Genomic DNA, 24826 nt, shown 5'->3' on the forward strand with positions numbered 1-24826 from the left:
ACAAGATTGATATATACAATTTTTTTAACACACATATATTTTAATGTAAGAAACAGTTATTAAAAATAATTATTTGTATACAAAACTTTTACAATCTCATAAACAATATTCAACCTTCTATCTGGTCTGAAAATGAATATGAAGATGAAGAGAACGCTTTTAAAACTTGTACAACTTTAACTTAATTTTTCAATATTTTTTTTTAAAATGGATAGCTTTGAATTTTTCCTCTTATAAAGTACATCAGTAGATAATACGTTTCAGTTTGATTCTTTTCAAAATTTTGGACTTAGTATTTAAAAAAATGAATTCAGAAAGAGCTAATAGTAACATTAACTAAAAGTGAACTCAGTTATGCTCTTGTAAAATATAGTGCTTGAGGGACAGCAAGCACAACTTTATTTTAATTGATTAACTTCACCTTGTAGTTTTATTGGTCTTAATTTACAATATGGAAATTTAATTAAAAAGAACTTTTAAATACATTCTTTGCATTACTCTTATCAGCTCAACAAGCACCATTTGCTATTGTACGGTGTTGTTTTTTGTGTGAATAAATAGTTGTTTACTTGTACTTCTTTTAGATGGTTTCAGTTGCAGATCAGAGAGATCAATACACTCCAATCATTTTAAGGGGAAACCCTTGTTCTAAAATTAAGATTTCTGTTGCAAATGTTAGGCCTATAAGTAACTAATCAATTTTTCTTATTTGTTAATTAAACTAAATTTATACATACTTCTTACACCATCCTAGGTCGGCTCTAAGAACATTGAACATTACAGTATTTTTTGAAACAACATTTTTATTTTATCTCTAAAATTATTTTTACTTAGTATTTATAGTAACGTAAAAAACACTATATAACTAAATTTTTACTTCTTCTTGTTCCTGGACAGAAAGTGTCATTTCCTGATTGCTTATGCCTAAAGTAAATGGAAAAGACCAATTTTTCTCTTCAAACTTTACTTTTGTGACCTGGGTAATAACATTTTTAATTTACCCATTTTCCAGAGCATTCCAGGTACATTCAGTGCTGAATAGCTGATAGAGAATTTTCTCGAACTTACAAGAACTTTCTAGAATGTTGTATGACTTTCGAGAATTTTCAAGAACCTTTTAGTATTTTCTGGTTATATAGAAATTTTCTAGTAATATTACTTTCCATAGTATTATATATATATAGGGGCTTACTACTCACCACTTCAGTTTAGTTCTAGCTGCCTAAGTGAACACAGATCTATTTGATTTTTCAGAGATGGCATCAAGAAGCTGAGCATTCTCCAGACGCATTCTGCTATGTATGCAGCCAATTTATCAAGACAAGAGGGAAAAAAGTACTCTGTGACAGCATCTGCTAAAAAGTGTGAAGCCTACAAGGCATATTTTCACATGCCTGTCGGTGATTAAGACAAACCCTAGGTACCACATTTTACCTGCGAGCACTGCAAAAGAACTTTAGAAGGAAAGACGGACAGTTTTGCTTGCTTTAATAGTAAGATTTTATATTATACAAATTTTAGACCTTTTAAGATTTAAATATCTTTTGGTACACCTCAAAGAGAAATACAACAGCGTCAAGACCTTGCTAGAAGCCTTGAAGTATGATGAGTATGGCTGGGAGGTTAACAGAGACTTCAAAATTGTGGCATTCCTGATGAGTCTCCAAGAAAGCTTTACTAAGTTTCCCTCCAAGATTTGCCTTTTGGACAACAGGGACACCGCAGCGCACTACAACAGGAAGCACTGGCCATAACGGACCGAGTTCTCTGTGGGGAGGCACAATGTCAAGTGTGAGCCTCTGGTGTACCTCCAAAAGATGTTGTTCTCATCATTGTACATAAAATTGTGTCTTATGAAACAATTTGCCACAGCTCTTGATAAGGTGTCTGTAGCCTTCAAGTAACTTCGAGACTTCTTTCCTAAGCTGTCTGAAGCAAACATCAAATCTGTTGTCTTTGTTGGACCACAAATAAAGAAGATCCTGGAGTGCACAGAATTCTCCAAGAAGCTCAATAGGAAAGAAAAACTTGAGACAACTTTGTTGCAATGGTTAGGGGCTTCTTGGGCAATCACAAGGCCGAAAATTATGTGGAACTGGTTGATGCTCTGGTGAAAAACTACGGTAAACTGAGCTGCAGGATGTCCCTGAAAGTCCATATCCTTGACGTTCATCTTGATAACTCAAGAAGAACATGGAAGCATACTCAAAGAAGCAAGGAGAGCGCTTCCACCAAGATATACTGGAATTTGAGCGCCGCTACCAAGGAGCGTATAACGAAAACATGATGGAAAACTATATTTGGGGACCGATACGTCAAAGTGATTTACATTGCAGTGGCCAATCTTGAAAAACACTCACTTCCTAAACATTTTTGTACAACTTTAGTATAAATACCTGTAAATCTTAAGTCATATGTTGTTTTTTTATTCAAATCTTATGTAAATAAAAATGTGCAAATTTGCCCGTTTTTACATAGAAAATAGGTTATTTTTTTAAATTTCTTTATCCAGGTCGCAAAAGCAAAGTTTGAAGGGAATAATGGCCACTTTCTGTACTTTTACGACATAAGAAAGAACACATACTATCCAGCAATTTGTGTTACATAGTGAAATATTATTGTTTTTATACATTGTGTTGACTCATGATAATAGATGACGAATAGGAGAATATATAATACAAGTTGCTTCGTCTAACAAATGTAATCATGTTTCCAGCTTCGACCATTTTGTAGGGACATATGAAATACATCCGAAAGAATCGCTTGGGTATTGTCATATTGGAAGGTGTCAGATCCTTCCAATATTGATGCTTAATCTTTCTCTCCTAACCAGGTTCCTCGAATTCAAACACAGCAGCACCGTTACCTCTTAAAAGAATAGAGAGCAAGCCTTCTTGCGGGAAGACTAATGGAAAAGTATACAAAGAAGTAGCATTCAAATATATAATATTGACACGCTTTCCTTCTCTATTCAACAGCGTCGTCTCGTGACCGCTATCCTCCGGCAGAATTGGCAAAATGTCACTTTCATTCAACATCATAATTAGCCAGCCAATAATATTTTAGTTATAGAATGTGTTATCCAGATTTGATACACAATACTGAACATCCTGCAAAAAGAAGGGTACATCATCTACTAAATAACAAAAGAGCAGAACAACAAATAAGGCATAGTTTATAACTTTCTGGATTACATGTTTCTGCCACGCAGTGAATAAACTAAACAATCAATAGTTTTTAAATATCTATTTTACCATAGAAGATATAAAACTCGAGATAAGTGAGCATAACAGAATTTTTTTGCCTTTTTCTTTTTCTATCCTGTAATAAAGCTGACTATAAAAATCGACTTTCAAACGATATAATTCAGAACCATAATATGGTTCATTCCTAAGAGAAAGTACACAATACAAACAACATAAACCTCTTAACAGTAGTATACAAGAAAATACTATCCTTTAATAATGACTTAAGAATAAACTACATAATAATAATAAAATAAATAATTCCTTTTTACAGTGGTCTGAAACTACATCATGAGAGAATAGTCAGTAATAAAAATAAAAAATAAAACTAAACAAGAAATTAGAGATAAAAAGAAAATGCTGAGATATTATATCCATTTTAAAAGCGAATAGATTAAAAAGAAAGATAACAAGTCATTATTAACAGGAAGTGAGAGTAAAGGATGAACTTTGTATTAAACCTTATCTTTAACAATAGCTTATGTTGATGACAGGTTGGCCCTCTTCACGAAGCTGAAGCACATCACAACAGCATTGTACTTGATTCACATCGAAAGCAAAATATAAAATACAGAGAACAAAATTAAATCAAATTCATAAAAGAAACAATATACTCATCAAAAATTCCAAAGTATAAAAACTGCCTTTAATTTCAAATAAAAATAACTGACTCAATAAAATATCTTAGTAAAAGAAAACCATGTGACAAATTATGCATTTTCTTCATATATATTTGTATACATGCATCAAAAAACATGAAAAGCCTGTTCTTACGTAAGTAAAAAAGAAATATTCATAACCTATGTTATATATTTTAGCTACGTTTGTAACGTACACTCTACTCATAAGGATTGGTTTGGTTTGAATTTCACGCAAAGCTACATGATAACCGTCCCTAATTTAGAAATATAAGAATAGAGGGAAAGCAGGTAGCCATCACCACCCACCGTCATCTCTTGGGCTACTCTTTTACCAACAAATAGTAAGTTTGGTTACACATTATAACGCCCCACGGCTGAAAGGGTGGGTATGTTCGGTGTGACAGGAATTCGAACCCACCACCCTCAGATTACGAGACGAGAGCCCTAACAACCTGGCCATACCGGGCCTCACTCTTAAGGAAGTTAAGATTCATATAACACATAATATATATGCAGCCACCCCAAAAACTGATTAAGGATTTGTCCCCGTACCTATAGCTCTAAAAGTAGAGTTTCCAGTATAGCATTTACCTTACAGAGGGGTTATTATAAATATTTGGAAGTCTGCACAGTACTTTTCAGGCCATGTTGTAACAGCAAGTCTGGCCCAGAGGCACCATATCTTTCTTCGATAGAAAAATTGGCATTCATTGAACCAATCTTATTCCCACTATTAGAGAACTAAAGCTTCCACCCATTCATCAGTAACGTTTTTATATATAATGTATCAATCAATAATAAGATCTTCAATAATATGATTCATTCCTTGACGAGAAGTTCACTTCAGATAACTTCTTGAGCAGCTTTGTTGGTGGAGCTTCAATATGACAGAGCCAAAATCTCATCGGTAGAAGTAGCGACTCTTTAATTGATTTCTGGAACAGGTAGAGTCATCTAGCTAACTAAAAACATTGTTTTTTTATTGCGGTCTTTCCATATTCCATAATTAAACAAATTTCCAAGTACTCTAGTGATTTATTCAGTTCACCTTAAGCTTTCATAAGATTAACTTCACTAAAGTCTAGGATAGTAGTTGAAGCTAGTAGCTTTCAGACTCAACTACAGTCTTGAACAAAATGCTTGTGCAATGTACGTAATTTGTGTAAATTTCTGCAGACGATAGAGGGCTCTATTTTAAATTTAAAAAACGTTACAAAGCTAATTTTTTTATAATATTAAGATTTTTTATTGTTATTCGGTTCTTTTAATTTCATTTTTAGAAATTAGTGTTGAATATAAAATCTAGATTTAGTATGTCTGGAGATTAAAATAGTAAGTATAGGCTTTTAATTTAGATTTTAGTGGTGTAACGTGGAATATAATGACAGATTGTTCTTAGTGCGCGTAATGGTTCTTGAGACTTGCAGAGTGATGTAAAACAAATTAAATACATTGTTTAATTCAATAAATACAACTTAAAAATTAGTTTCCTGTCACACATAATGGTAACAGTGTTAACAACAGGCTACTAGTATTTAATCTTAGGTCAAGTGTTTATTTTAATTTTACAAACAGTACAATAGTTAAAACTAGTTCAGAGGTTAAGCGTTCCTAGCTTGTTGTGTACGATAGGTGCAAAAAATAGGTATTGTTTTGGAATTCTAGACTAATATACACTTTTAAGGTAGCTAGTAGTGACAATATTTAATTTACAGGTTGAAGGAGAAGTTGGAGGTTGTCCAAACTAAAGTTGAGTAAATAGTTAAAGAGAAGTATAAACTGTGACAAATGATATTATGACTTCAACATGAATTTAAGCTTTTACATGCAAGGGAACCATCACCTATGATTAAATTAACAACGACATTCAGAAAGTTAGCAAGGGTGTATTAGGGTTAAATGTAGTGAAATTAATAAGTACAAGGGTTGATGAAAGCATTTAAAGGTAAAGGTCATGAATAAACTGTGTTACAAACATGTCAATAATTCATTGTGGAAATGAAATTTTGAGTAGATCACCAGGGCTAAATGCTAGGCTGAAATTAAGATACGAGGATGAGGAGATTAGCTAGTTGGATTTGTGGAATAAGTTCAGTGGGAGGAGGGAAGGTTTTCGAATGGATGGCTTACGTATAACTTTGAAATGGGCTGGCATGTTTGAAAGGACTATAGACTCAGTTATAAGGGAAGGTAGTTATAAGATTAGGCTTAATTGTTTCTTTTGTAATGCTAGAAGTATAAGAAACAAAATAGACGACTTAAGGTAAGAATAGAAGATTTTCATATAAGAGAATCATTGAAACATGGTTAAGTGTGGATAATTTTAATGACAGAAATATCCTTGAAATACAGGGTTACAGGCTATTTAATATGTTTGGTGTTGTTGGTTTTTTATAGCAAAGCACCATCACGCTATCTGCTGGGGCCACTGATGGATTTTAGGGTTGTAACTACGTAGACTTATCGCTGTCACAGCAGTGGATGGCTATTTAATAGTGATAAAGTATTGGAAATGGGAAGGAGTGATTTTATGTGTAAAGTTTGAATAATATTCCTTTGAGGTTGAGAATAATAAGGATAATAGCAAAGATATTGAATCCATTTAGATTTATGTTCATAGTCATCAAGAAAAATCTTCTCGGTTGGAATATGTTACAGACTACCACATAAGCCTAGTAAACTTAGTGTCCATTAAGAAAAAAGACCTACATTTCGAAATAGCTCGGGTTATAAAGGTTTTTATTTCAGTAAAATTAGTAACTTCACAATGAAATCAAGATTTCATCTGGTAATGAAGTCATAATTACGGATGATTTTAATTTCAGACATATTACTCAGGAAATGCTAGAACTAAACCATGAAAGAGATTTTTTTTTTTTGCAAAATGTTCAAAAAGGCTTTCTTCACCAATTAGTTAATTGTTTCTTTTTTGTTTTCGAATTTCGCGTAAAGCTACACAAGGGCTATCTGTACTTGCCGTCCCTAATTTAGCAGTATAAGAGTAGATGGAAGGCAACTAGTTATTACCACTCACCGCCAGCTATTGGGATACTCTTTTAGTAACAAATAGTGGGATTGATCATAATCTTATAACGCCCCCACAGCTGAAAGGGCTAGCATATGTGGCGTGACGGGGTTTCGGACCCGCGACCCTCGGATTACGAATCGAGTGTTTTAACCATCCGTCCATGCCGGGCCTCCAATTAGTTAAGGAACTTGTTAGAAACAACGATATTTTGGATTTGTTAACCTGAAAAATAAAAATGACCTAGAGGATGGAAATTGGGGAACACATAGGTTCAAATTATCATTGTTGTATTAGGTTTAATGTTGTTGCTTATGGAAATTCAGAATAATGATATTCTGTTCTAAATTGTGAAAAAGCAAATGTTGAAGGAATCCATAAAGATTTATCTGTTGTGAATTGAGCAGCTGAATAATTTGGAGACAATGAACAATGTGGAAAATTTTTAAAGAGAGCAATTTTCAGCATTTAAACCAAATATATTCCTCACGGAAGAAAAGGTTAGATTCAAATAAAGACACAGATTGTCTCAGAAATGCTACAAAATCAAAGCATAACAAATTAAAAATATTTAAATTAACTGGTATTATAGAAGATTTATCAGATTAAAGAAGATAAACAAGTTTTTAAGACATAAACTTAAGACATCCAAAAGAAAGTATGGAAAAAATTTGGTTCAAAACATAAAAATTAACAGTAAGGATTTTTTAAGTACATAAGGGCTAAACAAAATGTGAGAATGAGAATAGAATCCTTGAAGGATGATAAAAAAGGCTTGTATCTGACGAGTATGAAATAACATATTAAATTCTGCTTTTTTCTTTAGTTTTTACTATTGAAGATATAAGCAGTATTTTTCATGTTAAGCAATTGATATATAAAAACACAATTTCATAAGATGCATAAATTCATTGGTTAAAAATGTGGCTTCATGAAATGAAATAAAATGGTGTTATAAATGGAGCTCAGTCAAACTGCACTGATGTTATAAGTGATGTACTTCATGACTCAGTCTAAGGATTATTATTTTTTCATATTTACATTTATGATATAGATGAAGAAATGGTCAATAAATTACAAGTTAACTGATAATATTAAAATATTGGGTGTTGCTAGTAGTGAAGAGGATACTAGTTATTTTCAAAATAATTTAAATAATTTAGTGAGTTAGGCAAATAAATGACAAATGGGTTTTAATTATAATAAATGAAAGATGCTGCATGTGGGATCTCATCATTTGATGAGATTGGAATAACCTTAAAAGTATAATGTAGGAAAGGTATCTTGGTGTAATTGTTAATCAGTCTCTAAAGCCGAATAGGCCGAATAGGATTTTAGATTTATCTTCAGATATATTGAATACGAATCTAATAAAGTTATAACTTCATTCTACAAGTCACTAGTTACTCTACATTTGGAATATTGTTTCCATTCTTGGGCTCCTTACCTTAGAAAAGAATTTGAATTTCAAGAAAGGGTACAGAGGAAGGTTACTAAAATTAAATCTCAGATGAAGGCGTTGAAATATGAGGAGAGATTAGGATCGTTACGATTGTTATCTTTGAGAAAACAAGATTTAGAGGGTATGTGATTGAAATATTTAAGAATGTAAAATAAATTGACATTCTACATGCAAAAACATTTTTCATACTTAAAGTGATACTGATAAAACTAAGATTGAGGCAACGTAGAAGCCATCTTCACCTGAGAAAATTTTACTTTTCAAATTGGGTTGTTCGATTATGTAACGAGTTGCCTTCGGATTTTGTGAAGTGAATGAATTTGAGAGGTTTTAAAAGAATGTTTGGAACATGTATAAATGATAATGCCTGGCTTTAATTTATATTAAAAGTTATAGTTTGTTTTAGAGCATAGGACGGCTGAGATGGACTATCAGGTCTCTTGTTGTTCCTTAACATTGTGTCATATTATGATACAATGAGACAGGTGTTCTGTGGATATCATGAAAGATTTATTAAAATAGCAAAACATTTTATCAGAGACCTGCAGGAATATGTGTAATTCATCATTCAACCTATCACAGTAACACCTATCAAAACACAATAATATATATACAATGAGAAAATATAACAACAAATTATCATAAAACTCATGTTAAATATTCACTACTTGTTTCGTCATGTTTCTCCTCTAATAATCTCTACAAGGTGAAGTGACATCATGTTGATTGGGTTATTGGTGATTACATTCCAACTTTTTGCCAGAAAGCGCTCCAACTCACATACTAAAGCTGTTTTAGTACCATTTCAGTAAGTGTCCGGCTAGGTTTTCGATTACAGTTCTCAATAAAAATACAGTGATATTTCTTTGGATGATATGAAAAGCATTTTTACAGTTATAATAAGCTGCCCTAATATTTAGTACATCACCTCCTATACAAAAGACAGTCTTAGGTCATTTGTTCTGCAAAAAACGATGAATGTGAATCATACTATGAGCTTTAAAAAGTCAAAAACAGGAATCATCTAAAAACGTAATGTGTTGTCAGCGTAAATTTACATGCTGTCTTGCCAACGTAACACTGTAATGGTAGTGTATTATGATTAATATTGGTTTGCAGATAGTCCTTCTTGGAAAATAACGGTGTTTGGTCAGTGTCCTAACACTGTTATTTTGGATACACTGGAATAATTTTGTTTATGCCATTGCTGTTGTAAGGTGTTTCTAGACCTCTTTCGACTTGATGTGCTGACCTGATCAAAACCCATATATCTCGGGCGATAATTTTTGGTGTCTATCAGTAAACTTTCCTGGAGAAACGTTACCTGCAGTCCAATGTCATTTCGAGATTGAGAGTTAAGTACACTATTGGTATCCTACCGTTCGCGAAAAGTCCATTTGCTCCATGCCCTTTCTGAACAGTCAAACAGTTTGACGCTCTATACCTTCATATACAATAGAAGGCATGATTATCTACCAAGTTCCCAGAATCTGTGTGAAAAAAGTATTGATCTGTTTTGAGAACAATTATACCTAAGACACAGACTTTTATATAATCAGTGATGTCGAGAAACCCACTTGTTGAGAAATTTATATGCAAAAACGGCTCGTTTGGGTTGAGAAAATATTTTACATAGAAGAGCGAACAACGTTTCGACCTTCTTCGGTCATCGTCAGGTTCACAAAGAAAGAGGTAACTGACCGGAAGCTGACCACATGTTTGAAAGGGGTTGTGTAACTGTGTGTCGAAATGTAGAGGGCGGTATTAGATGTTTGAATATATAATATATTATTTGAAGGTCGAAACGTTGTTCGCTCTTCTATGTAAAATATTTTCTCAACCCAAACGAGCCGTTTTTGCATATAAATAGACTTTTATATAAAACATAAGTGTAAAGTGTTTTGACGAACAAATGCTCGAAAAAGTTATACAAACCCTAGCGCTCATGATCACGACTTTTCATCATTGCATAATGTCTAACATCTGTCTAGACAGTGCGACTGATGAAATAAAACAAAGTAATAGTTTTGCAACAATGTACTATCAGTCGTTCCATATTTTTAAAGGAGGTTAAAGTACTCGACTCGTAACCCGATGGTCGTAATTTCAGATCTCCGTTACCACATCATTTCCTGCACTAAAAAGCCATTAGAAAACTAGGATTCACAAGTTTTAGAGACAATTTTAATTCCATCAACTCTTCTTCTAATTTTGTGAAAGAAAACAATGCTGTTTCTGTCATTGAAAAATTGGGACAAATATTCGATAATACAGTGTGAAACCAATAAACTGTGAATCTCGCTTGCTCATATTAGATTGTAGCTAGGTTTGCACCATGGTTTTGTTTACCAGATCCATTGATACTGTACTCCTCTTACTTATGTGGTGAAGAAACTCAACCTGTGTTCACACGTATAAGCATTTGAAAGTCTTCACACGTTTGGGCTTAACTTTCTCAAGACGTTGCACATCATCCTCAATTTCTTACATTCATCCTTCGAAGTACAACCTAATATCAGAACATCACCAACATAGACCAGGCATCTCCCATTACAGTCATTACGAATGCCACAATGTAGAATTCATACAAGCCATCTCTCACGTTATAAGCACATTTTGCTCTTCTTCTATTATCCACTCTGACTTAAGAATATTCTGACACTAAATCTAAAAGTGTTAAACCAAAAAAAAGAGCACTCTAGTGTGTACAAACATTCATGTTTCCACAGTAACAAATAGGTATCAACACAGTTACTAGATTTAGCTGCCCGAAATCCATTTAGAACCTCAGTGTACCTTTTGTTTTCTATTTCGTCTACTACTACTGCAGGTAATCAAATGCTCTTTGGTGATTATATGATGCTTTCTTGTTTCTGTATTTCAGTGCCCGTGGCTTTTTAGTGCTCCAAGGAAATGCAACGGTTGCTATATTCGCAGATATCACATGTGTCAATTTAGTGCTGAGGTAGCATATTTATCTAATTATTTAGGGATGGTACTTGTTATATTGCATCTATATTATCAGCACAATTTTCGTTTAACTCCCTCAAGTAGGTAAGTAGCCCGGTATTTGCTTTCAGTAAGTGTGTGATAGACGTGACACCAACACTTTGATACCAATGGTCACTTTCACTTCACTCTATGTATCTATTATCTTTCAGGCATTCAGCTATAAAGCTAATCACCCAGTGTTATATAAAAACACTGGAACTTTATTTTTTATCGGTACAGTAACTCCCTGTTTTTATTTTATTTTATTTATCTATTTCACGACTTCTGTCAACACGTTACACATTACTAGTACGTAGGACACTGTCTTAAGTAAGCCACAGAATCCTACTTTTGTACATGAAAATACTACCAATCCCTTCACAACATAGATTTGCACATTCTTTGACAGACTGTTACTACACAAAAACCAATATAAAAATATCACAGTTGATTCTACAGAAAAGACAGAGAGACTCATCGACAGAATGCTGAACAAACAAAAAACAAGGCTTAATCAAGGATAAACTAGGCAAAGACTTAAAATCAAAGAAAATATCACTTCTCAGTTCTACAGACTACTTAAGGTTTTCAAATCTAATATACCTCTAAGGCCTGTCAAACCTCACCTTGCCATCAACTGGTTACTTTCCTTGTATTTATTTTATCTCCATTACAAGGAAACACTGAATATCACATTCAAAACTTGACAGATTTCATAGGACAACTCAGAAAGCTACACATCAAATCCCAGGATATTATGGTCAGTTTTGACGTCACAGATCTATTCACCAGTCTTCCAATCTCAGAACCCCTTTACATCACTACACAAAGACTGCTGAATGCCAACTCTCTACCACACACAACAGATATGAAAATAGACGCCACAATGGAACTAACAACCATTTACGTACAATAATTCTATTTCCAATTTAACGATGAATTCTACAAACAAACAGACGGTCTAGCCATGGGATAACCACTCTCCCCAGCCCTAGCAGACATTTTCATTCTCTTTGAAAAAGAGCCCTTTCATCCACACCTAACCAAGTTTCTACAGACGTTATGTCGACTACACCGTCGTTATTTAGCCCCACGGTCATGGAAAGTTACCAGTCTTCTTAGAACAACTCAATTCCACAGAGAAAGTAATCCACTTCGCTGTGGAAATAAAGGAATGAACCAGTTTGTTGTTTCTTGACATACTGTTTATCAAACAAGCAAGACAAATAACCACAACTGTATACAGAAAACCCACCCACACGAACAGATACCTACACTTCAAGTTATATCATTCAACCTCGACAAAACGTGGTATACTTCAATGCCTAAACAAGAGAGCAGAAAACGTTTGCAATAAGACATCTATCGAAGCAGAACGCCAAAAAATCGTAGAGAGTTTTAAACAGAATGGTTACACCTGCTCCTTCAACAAAAACTCCTTGAAGAAAACCACGACAGAAAGAAAAGATCAGGAAGTCACCGCCACTACCACTACTTGCCTACCCTACCTACAACATTTCAGTGAAAAGCTCATATGAATAGCCAAAAATTTTAACATAAAAGTTCAATGGAAAACCTACAATACCTTAAGGTCCATTCTGGTAAAAAACAAACAGCGACCTACCAAAGAGAATCTCAAAAACATCATCTATGAAATTCCGTGTTTCTGCAATGATACGTACATCGGAGAAACGGGAAGAAAACTCGCAACAACAATAAAGATAGTACAAAACTCATGAAAACAGAAAATTCAGACATTGCAAAGCAAGCCACGTCAACTGGACACAGAATAAACTCGGAGAAAACTAGCATCATCAAAGCATATAAATTCTGGAAGACAAGAAAAATCAAAGAATCATTTTATATTAACACTATTAAACCTTCTCTAAATAAAGATGAGTAACCAGTGACAGTCATTGGTTGTACTTACAGTAAATATCTCTCTTCCAATAAGAAACAGAGATAATCCAACCAATCATAACATGCTCTCCATAATCCACCAGGACACTATAAAAGACCGACAACACCTATACACACAACTTGTTTCTCTTTTCTTTCTTCGTTTCGTTTTCATTCCAAGACCAGTAGCTGAAGTGTTCAGACGTAAGAATTCATCTCTGCCATGTTGCCTTCATCGCACGAGTTTCCTCCGACGCTGAGATCATCAGTACCCCCGGTAATTCTTAACGGATTACCGTTGGATTTCTTCTCTCGTCAAATTATTGCCTTCATCGACAAGTTCAAACCTAACGTCTCAGTTGACCCCCAAACAACTAGAATCCTTCTCCAAAGAGATATATTACTCCAGCTTTCAACACTCCAGGACCATGCTTATTTATTAAACCATGGAAAGCAGATATCAACGTTCAGTGCTCTCCTACCAAAAGTTCAAGTTGCTTGTATTGGATATATATTAAGAAAGTTCATTTGTCTATAACTCTCGCTAAAATTCAACATTATCTGGAAACAACAACCTCTATGAAACTCAATGCAGCTCACAGAATTCATTCCAAGACCACAGGAATACCAACAAAATTTGTTAAAGTCGTGACCAAGCATAAACATGTAGTTGATTTTATACTTAACCACGGATGTACCCTACAATATTTTCATTTTAGCGCCGAACGTCCCTGACGTCGAGCAGCTAATCTTCAAAATGTTAAATCTGTCAATCAGAGTACCCCTCGTCCTGTAAGCTTTTCATTTTCATGTATGCCAATTATCTCTGCTACAAGCAGCAATACTTTAATTAATGCTAAGAAGAAAGACAAGGATCAGTATATATGTAAAAACGGCTGGTTTGGGTTGAGAAATTTTTTTTACGTAGAGAAGCGAACAACGTTTCCACCTTCTTTGGTCATCGTCAAGGATACTCCGACCAACGGTGACGTTACCCTTTAGCAGCGACCCAAACCAAAGAAGACAGCTTCATGCCAGACTCAAACCCTGCTCGTTAAGACTACAGACGTATCAACCACTACAGATATCAACATCACGTTCAGCAGGAAGATACCAATCGTCCCAGACCGAAATAGAACGACTCATTGAGACAGATAGAATCGATCACTTAGTTTTGTATTCACGAACTGCCTATCTTTATCCTTCTGGTGCCTTAGATCGATCTTTTCATCAATCGCAGACTTATCACATGTGTTTTATTGTTGTATATTTTTTGAGATACAAAGTGTTAAATCGAAATACCTGCCACGATTGTATATATTTATTTACACACACACAGGTCAAGGCCGACGATAGTCACAGAGCAAACAAGACGTGCTGATAACTCTGTCATTATGCTGTTCAAGACTCAAGGATCAACTTCGCCGGTAATTGTCAACGGTCTACCGTCACACCTTACGCCGCTACAAGTCGCCACGTTCATCGCCCAAGCCAGGCCAAGCCGAAGACAACCACTGAACCTTCCAGGACCCGAATTCTTCACCGGGACGGAATTCTCATCCAGTCCACTAGTCCCGCTGATAACGTTTATCTATATCAGCCATGGAACACTAAAATTAAAATAAGTTGTTCTCCAACTAAAAGTCCTGTCAGCCTTTACTCAGCATTTCTCAGGGGCATCGATTCAACCATCCAATCAGAAGAAATCAAACAAGCCATAGAATCTAAAATCTAGGCCAAGCTACATGCCGTACATCGTATTTTCTCCAGACACGCCAACCTACCTACGTGCTTCATGAAGATAGTGACAACATCAAAGTACAGTGCTGACTGTATTTTATGTGACGGGTGTTACTGTCACATATTTCGCTTTAGAGCCGAAAGCTCGCATCGCCGATCCTTCAACTCGTGGGCAAAGTGCCCAGACAACACAGACAGTCAATGGACAACTTTCAACGGAAAACTACAGAAATACCGCAGAGTTTAGAACCAGCCAGAAAATACACGAATGCAGATTCAGGCAACTCAACTCCGAAGACGACAACTTCCACTGTTGACAACACGCCAAGACTTAACAATTCAAGGAAGGCAAGTGATAGTTCCTGCCAGACATTAGTTCCAGTTTCACGGAATACAACTACCAGCCAGACTCAGACCATTCACCTGACAACTATCGAGGCGTCAGTTCAAACAGAGAACCAGATTACAATCCCTCAGAAGACACAAACGAAAATTACAAGAAGAAACAAAGCATCCCAGACTGATGAAGAACAATTCACTGAAAAAGAACAGCCAGTCGATTCACCACCAAGCTCACGTTTTTTTCCATCACCATTGGGCATCAGGTGTGAACGCAAGTTCAACCTGAAGTTCCTACCTGTTCTACAAGACCACAGCTAGCAGTTTTCCTAGTTACCAGACAACCAGCCACATGTATACTATTGCTACAATCTAATAGTTTTCTTTTTCATTCCAATATGCATTAATAGCCATGATTTTCTTCCCACCTAATTCCGGGCACGGTCTTGGAAGATATTTCGGCGCCCAGGCCGGGAAAGTGGGTTTTCTAGGGGCACTCCCGTTTTTCCCCCACACCTAAATCATTAGCATTGGATCTCTAGGTCCCAGCTAAGGCAACATTCTTGCCTGGTCGCAAAAGGAGCCGTTTAAATCAATCTTAAGTCAATGTTTAGTAATCGCCAGCCGTCTGGTTATTCTGACTACAGACTCTGGCCTGGCTTACTTCCCTTATGACAATCTTGTCCAGGTCTCCCTTCTCACCCATCACTTTCATATCTCCCACCTCACTTCTTCACCTTAAATAAGTTAAAATTAAATAAAGGCAAACTCCTCTGTAAAGTTCAATAATATTTCACGTGAGAGGACGAGAGAAACCACAACGTTCCTGACCATCCATGTTGGAGAGAGAATTCTTCAGACTTCTCGGATTCGAAACCGGACCAACCAACCAGCCAGCCAACCAAAGATGGGAAACCTACCCCAGAAAAACGGAGACAAAAGAAGAAAAAGGCTAAGGTAAGTGAGGTGTTAAATAATTCTGATAGCTGTAAGAACCACGAAATTACTGATACAACCACTAACACAGACAAGGCTAAAACTAACAACATCCCCTTGGTTTCAAACACACAAGCACACACGGATCCTCAATACAGAATCCCAACTCTGTTTATTGAAGGTATACACAACACAACACACATTCTTCAGGTTGTTAAACAACTGAGATTATATTTCCCAATCATCCGTTTTTAGAATGTCCGACGACTTCCCAGCGGAAGAACTATGAGTAAATGTGCACAACCACACGACTTCGGTCACATTTTGGCCCATTGGTCCAAAAATGTCTTTGGAGTCAAAGCCACGATCCACATAATTAAAATCAACATAACTCAACCAAATGTAGCTATCAGCGGTGTCGATTTCGACATCAGAAAGAACTTAAAATACAAGACTACGACATAACAAAAACCGAAGGAATAATATCATTTAAAACGAAACAAAAAACTCCACTTGGTAAAGTAACCGTAAACACGAAAGATAAACAAAATAAATTACTAAAAGAAGATTGCTTCCTATTCTTTATAAAGCACACGACCGAACAGGTGAAACTACATCAAAAACCAATCCCACTATGCTACAAAAGCCAAAGATTCGGACACACTAAAGTTTATTGTATGGCCAAAGACAGATGTGTGAGATGTAGCGAACCTCTCAAGGTCGCTCATGCCCCAATGAGCGCACCCAAGTTACATACACAAACTGTTAGGGCCCACAAGCAGCCAGCTACAAAGGCTGCCCCAAATACACACAGATCAGAAAAAATAATCCTATTTAAAACCATGAACACCAACACACAATCTCTCAGCAACTCATAACTCAAAACAACCACTACTAGAGACTCCAACAGTCTCACAGATCATAAACACAGCCACCCAACCTCAAACAACACGCACGTATGCCGAAGCCACACGTACAAAAATAACCCCACCGAATTAAACTACAAACTTACAAGCCATACTAACTGAATTAAGTGATTTTTCCACTTTCGAATCAAGATATGAGTTCTTCAAGGCTCTCTGTAGCCTGGCCAAACACTACTTCCATCTTCCTATCCTCAAACCACACCTTTTATTACATAAAGTTTACGCAAGGGAAGTGGCACAACACAATGATCAAACACATTAAAATTCTACATATCAGCTGTCAAGGAATCCTCAAAGACAAAGAATAGAAATTTACAACATGAACAAATATATAAACGCCAACATCATCATAATTTCAGAAACACTTTGCAGAGAAAAACAAAACACTACAATCCCCGGATTCATTATATACAGTATATCTCACTCTGAAAACGGAAGAGGTATAAGAGTTTACTTTAGCATAGAAATATCACATCTCATCTTGATAGAAGATACTTTCATATCCAACTTGAATGAAACAATATTTTGCAACATATACTTTAATAATCGTCTGACAATCTCTCTCCTAGCTACATATTGTTCCCCTTCAAAAGATATCGACATTAAATTTTTACAAAAATGTGCGGATCGTAATCCGAAACCAATTATTATAGGGGACTTTAATTTCCCATACATAGAGCTAACAGGAAAAAGAAACACGCACAGAGAGCCAATTATAAAAAAAATATTTCTTTCATTTCTTTCCATAAACAACATGCACCTGATAAACGACCACACACCTACATACTTTTCTGTTGCCAACGGTTCCTGTGATGTACTCGATTTCATCATAGCTCCCAAGAAAACAGTAAACAGGATTTCAAACTTTAGTGTACATGATGAAATTATCAACGACAACTTCCCCATTTCCTGTATGATTCACCACCAGCAAAGCACGTGACTCCCTCAGTATACACGTACACTAAAACTGACTGGCTCACTTTTAACTCTACACTCGACTCCAACAATCAATGGACTTTAACACCGGAAATTCACGCTCTAATAATCAAGTGCAGGCAGCTAAGGTGAACTGACTTTGCAACACGTGACCCGACCACCAAAACACAGATCAACAGAACAAACGCAAAAATTAAACACCAAATTTAAATAGCAAAAAAAAACAAGTTGGCTTAACTTTTGTAAACACTTAGAAAAACTAAGAATAACCCAAAAGAAGTTTGGAAAAAATGAGAGCATTTCCTCGGACAAAAACACAAATTACTTACTCCAACACAACAACATAATCGCGAAGGCGGACTCAGAGAAAGCCGACTATTGCAAATCCTTCTTTATGGACCTAAACTCTGCTAACTTAATTAAAGTAGGTACAGATAACACCCAAGACATAACCCAGCTAATAAATAATGGTATCACAATGTGGTACCAAAAATACACGGTAGAACAAACCAAAACACCAGCAGTGGTTGTAACACAGTGTTACCAATGCCAAAGGTTTGAATATGTAGTAGCAGCATGCCAAGCAACTGCGCGTTGTGTAGACTGTGGAGAAAATCACATTTCACAATGCACCAAACAAAACCCAAAACTTAAATGCTGTAATTGTAGGGAAGAACACACGGCAAACTATAAAGGATGCCAAAAATACAAATCAATTAAGACACACTTATATGAACTTCAAAATCCAAACACGAACAAGCCACAAACAAACAAATTTCAAGAACAATCAAAACTAACTACCACTCAAACACCAGAAAACACAAACACACAAACAAACTCGTATGCTGTAGTCATCAAGAAAACACCACACAGGCAGGAAAAACCATCAACAAGTAATGAAGATTCACCAAAAACAACTAAAGACACACACAAAACCACACCTAAGAATATTGAAAACACATTAACAAATGCCATTACTTCCACCTTCTCTGAAATATTGACAGAATACACAAATCCAAATAATGAAAACAGAATAACAGACATAACCATTAAAATAATTATGAAAAACATCCAAAAATACCTACTGCAAATTTTAAGAAACATCATGAACTCTGTTCAACATTGATAAATTCACAGTACTACACATCAATATCCAGGGTGCTATTGCTTCCAAAAAACATGAGATTGAAGATATAACCAACTCAATAAAATCAGATGTTTTTGTAATTAGTGAAACTGCCCTCTATAATTATCATAGATTCATAATAAAAGGATACTCCATCATCAGACAAGACAGGAAGGATAAAAGAGATCCAAACAGAGGAATATTATCATTGTATAGAACTGAACTTATAGTTCAGGAACTTAGACTACCTTCCTCTAATGAATCAGTAATAATAAACGTAAGAACGCAAAACAAAACTGAAGTGACTGTGGCGAGCATTTATTACTAGCCTAGCAAAGTATTAGATGCAAATATTTTGCATTCCATATGTAATCAAATTTCAAATATATTAATTACAAGAGATTTAAATAACACACATATAACATTCAACTGCAGATGTACAAACCCAAATGGCAAAATAATTTATAAATTTCTAGCCGAAACAAATATGATATTGTAAAATGATGCAACACCGACACATATCTCGTACGCACATGGCACCAATGAAATACTGGACTTATGCCTGTGTTCGTACAATATGAGTCGTAAATTTGTAAACTTTCATGTTGGTCACGATTTAGACAGTGACTACCTCCCAGTTTGGTGTATCTTCAATCTCACCCACCACTTAAACAAAATAAAAGTAAAAGATAAACTAAATTATAAAAACTATAAGTGACCACTATTTCAAAGTGTTATAAACCAAACTTTACCAACTGAAGTGCTAAATTTTGCCGCGGACGCATCAGATATAGATGCGTATAGTCATATAATCTCTGAGTGTCTGAAACATGCAGCCAACAGCTCGATACCGAAACAAAAACACTTCACAACAACACACTCATGGCAACCACATTAAGAAATAATACACCTAATAAGAGACAGAAGAGAACTACGCAGACAGTACATACAAAATCGAAACCCCACACTAAAAACACAAATAAACACTATAAAAAATAAAATAATACATCTAATCAGACAACAAAAACAAGATAGTTGGGACATCTTCTGCTCAGAACTAAATCACAAAACAGATCCAAAACAATTCTGGACACACTTGAAAAGATATACGAATAGAGGAAAAACAAACAAAGTATACCCACCATATGAACTAGATGGAAAAACAGCGTACACTAACATATAAAAAGCTAAGATATTTAAAAAACACCAAGAAACACGTTAAAAACACATCATGAACCAGACATGAACAGATTCTTCTATAATAAAGTCAATATCTTTATTCATCACAACAAAAGCGTATACACATCAATATTCCCAGTAAACACATTAATAAAACCAGAGAAAACAATAGATTGGAGCACTCATCAACTAATAAAATATATAACAGAAATGGAAGTAGAAACAACTATCAAAAACACAAAAAACAAAGCTCCTGGAGAAGATGGCGTCCAAGCTATCCTCCTAAAACACGGCACTAAGAGATTATATGAACACCTAACAACCTTTTTTAACCTGTCATTATCCGCTGGATATATCCCTGTTTCTTGGAAGGAAGTAATAATATTAATGTTCCAGAAAGAAGGAAAGCCAGCGAATAAACCAAACAACTACCGCCCAATTAACCTAACCAGTTGTATCGGCAAAATTTTAGAAAGAATAATTAGTAATCGACTATATATATACTTAGAAGTAAGATTAAAATTACCCGAAATTCAAAACGGATTTAGAAAATACAGACAAACTACAGATCACCTAATTAAACTAACAGAATCAATTACAGACAGCTTCAACAAAAACGAATGCACAGTAGCTTGCTTTCTCGATATTGAGAAAGTATTTGACACAGTGTGGCATAACGGATTACGTCATCGGTTAAAGGAAATGGCTTACCCCAGTTATTCGCTGGCTATCCAACTTCCTGGGAAAAAGAACGTGTAAAGTAGACGTGAGTAAGGCCAACTCAGGGTCCTTTTCACCCGAGGCAGGAGTCTCGCAGGGAGGGGATAGTATCCCTATATTATTTATCATGTATGTGAGTAATATGCCACTGCCGGACCTAAATTTATGTTTTGCATCATAATTTGCTGACGATGTACCAATCTGCTAAAGTTCTCCCACTCCTTCAATTGCAGCAACAAACCTCCAACCAGTTCTAAATAATATAAAGAATACTGCCAGAAATATAGAATAAAAATTAATATTCCGAAAACTCAAGTACTATTATTCAGCAGATTAAATAAACTAAAAAAAAATCCACCCAAATTATACAAGAATGGATCACTTTTACTGACTGCTACTTCTGAAAAATTTCTAGGATTAACTTATGATACCAAATTAACGTGGATACAGCATACAAACAATATCCTGATAAGAATCTGGGAAAGAGCAAATTATAGAAGAAGTCTTTTCGGCAAAAATCAAGGAACATCACCCGACAATATAATAAAAATCTACAAAACATACATCAGACCTATAATAGAATACGCATCTCCTGCCTGGATAAACATAACACAAAAACAATTTCAGAAACTACAAAGAATGTAAAGTACCAAGTAGCACTTCATCCACATTCATGCACAAGTATGTAAACATAGAAACAATATCTGAAAGACTCTTGCATAATGCACTAAACTATTTTAATAAGAATTGGCATAAAAATGACTTAATGTGTGATCTCGACAGATACTACAAACATAATGAAAATAGTCCTAAGTACCTCTCTCCCATAAATATATATTTAAGAAATATAAAACAAGCTGGCCACCACGCACTAGACGCTTAAAACTAGTTTATTTTAGTGTACTTTACTTTATTTATTTATTTTTTTATTATTTTATTTTTATTTAATTTTAATTAGTATTTCATAAAAACGATTATGAATATACAAGTGAAGAAAAGGAAAAAAAACACAAGAAAACGAATAAAAATATTGGAAAAAAAAGAAAAGCAAAAAAAACTTTTCAAGACTATACGAGGGCTGTTCAAAAAATACGCGGACTGTTTGAATTACGCGGCTCCAGTTGGTTTCAGGGGAATCCGCTTGGTGTCGCTAGGTTTGCACAGATCAGCTGATTACGACGCCATTTCCCGATTGCAGATATCTTCATTTGTGTATTAGCTACGCGGTTTTAAGTGAAGTGCGATTTTTTCGTTTGGCGGATTTCAGAATGAATGACCTGAAGGAGCAACGACTTGCTGTGAAATTTTGTGTTAAACTTAGAAAATCTGCAACTGAAACTTTTGCTATGCTTAACACGGCTTACCGTGATGTTGCTATGAAGCGTACGGCATGTTTCAAGTGACATGAACGTTTTAAGGATGTACGACAGTTCATTGAAGATGATGAGCGTCTTGGACGACCATCCACGTCAACTGACGACCCACACGTCGACAAAATCAACACCCTGACGTCTGACTGTCAGGGAGCTTGCTGAAGAGTGTGGGATATCAGTTGGATCTTGTTACGAGGTTTTGACCGAAAAAATTGAAGATGCACCGCGTTGCTGCGAAATTTGTGCCTCAGAACTCGTGAGTTTTTGCCCAAACACTCGATCACTGTTCTTCCCCACCTCTCCTACTCACCTGACCTTACTCCTTGCGATGTTTTCTTGTTCTCCAAACTCAAAAGACCCTTGAAAGGAAGAAGATTTGAGACGATTCCCGAGATTAAGGCAAATGCGACGAAGGAGCTGGAGGACATTACAAAAGAAGCGTACCAGGACTGTTTCAACGAGTGGAAACACCGTTGGGATAAGTGTGTGCGTTGGGGAGGAGAGTACTTTGAAGGGGTCCCAGACCTGTAACTTCTAAATAAAGTACATTTTGTTTTATGACGTCAGTCCGCGTATTTTTTGAACAGACCTCGTACATGGACATTGCCCTGAAACGGGCCTGAGTACGGTGTAATACTCTGGTCCAAAGTTATACCTAATAACACACTCTAAAGAATAGACGACATTAAAGTTAGGGATGGAGGAAGATCTCTTGTGCACCTGACTCTCCTGGGTATTCAAAAAATCAACATACCCAAACACCAACACAGAAGAAGCGAAGCTCTGCTGACTTTGACACACAACAGAAACAAAATGTTAACGACTACATACTTACAAGTCAATCTTCTTTCACACCACAATTCCCCAGTAATACTCTAAACAGCCATTCCACCTCAATTAATAGAAAAATCACCATCGCTAAACTCAAAATTATCATTAAAAACTTGAAAACACTTACTCCGGACATGAACAAATTCCTAATAATATTCCCAATAAAAGGCTCCAATCTCCTGTTACAATATCTCACAAGCATCATGAACCTCTAACTAACAACGGTTTATTACCCCGACACTTGGAAAAAGCTATTATCACCATGATTCTCAAGAAACAAACAAATAGGAATAATCTTGACAACTTCCGTCCCACCAGTCTGTTAAGTTGTCTTGGCAAACTGATGAAGAAAACAATATAAAATTGCTTCCTTCATTTCTGCAAAATAAATAACATCCTCCCCAAATCTCAAAACGCTTACAGGAAAAATATACAAACAATAGATCATCTCACACGACTCACTGAATCAGTTTACAAATCATTCAATAGCAATCAGGTAATCATAGGTGTAATTTTAGATGTTAAAAAAGCATTTAACAGTGTTTGGCATAACACCATTAAGTATAAATTAACTAACTTGATAGTAAATCAAACTATTATCACATGGATATCAAACTTCCTAAGGAATAGAACAGCTCAAGTAAGAATCAACAAAACTTTATCAAAATCTTTCAAAATAACTGCATGAGTGCCCCAAGGATCCGTCCTCTCGCCACTCCTGTACATTATTTTCGTCAGTGATATACTTTTTCCCAAGTCTAACTTAAACTTACAATTCACAATACGCTGACGACATTGCTATCTGAAGCATTTCTAGAAACCCACTAATAGCCATGTCTCGCGTTCAGGAAACACAAAACACTGTCGTGAGCTGGAGCAACAAATGGAGAGTGGTTTTAAACCCAACAAAAACGTAAGCAATCACTTTTTATAGGAAATTAAAAATACACAGAAAAACTCTAGAAAAAGTAAATATCTCACTCGGCAACTCGCCTATTAACGTGAGCAAGCACATCACATTCCTCGGCATCACTTTGGACTCCAGATTAACATGGAAAAAACATGTTAACAACAGACATTTAGCCATCAAAAACCACATTTCGCATTTGATGTCCATAACTAGCAAACACTCAAACTGCTCACCAGAGACTATCATCCAAATATACAAGGCTTACATCCGTCCCTTAATAGAATATGGATGTCAAGTCACATACACTATAAAATATCCAAATGCAACAAAATAAAATATTAAGATCAGCAAACCGACTACTAACATACACACTTGTCAACTATATACACAAAATCAGTAAACTACCACCCTCAGAAACAGGCTCACAAAAATATCATACAAATATTACTTAAAATCTAAACATAGAAACGAACTAACTGCGTCATTATACAAATTAGCCAGCGCTCCTACAAAATAAATCTCACCATATAACATATTTCAACAATTA

This window comes from Tachypleus tridentatus, chromosome 2, assembly GCF_004210375.1.
Source record: "Tachypleus tridentatus isolate NWPU-2018 chromosome 2, ASM421037v1, whole genome shotgun sequence".
Classification (NCBI taxonomy): domain Eukaryota; kingdom Metazoa; phylum Arthropoda; class Merostomata; order Xiphosura; family Limulidae; genus Tachypleus; species Tachypleus tridentatus.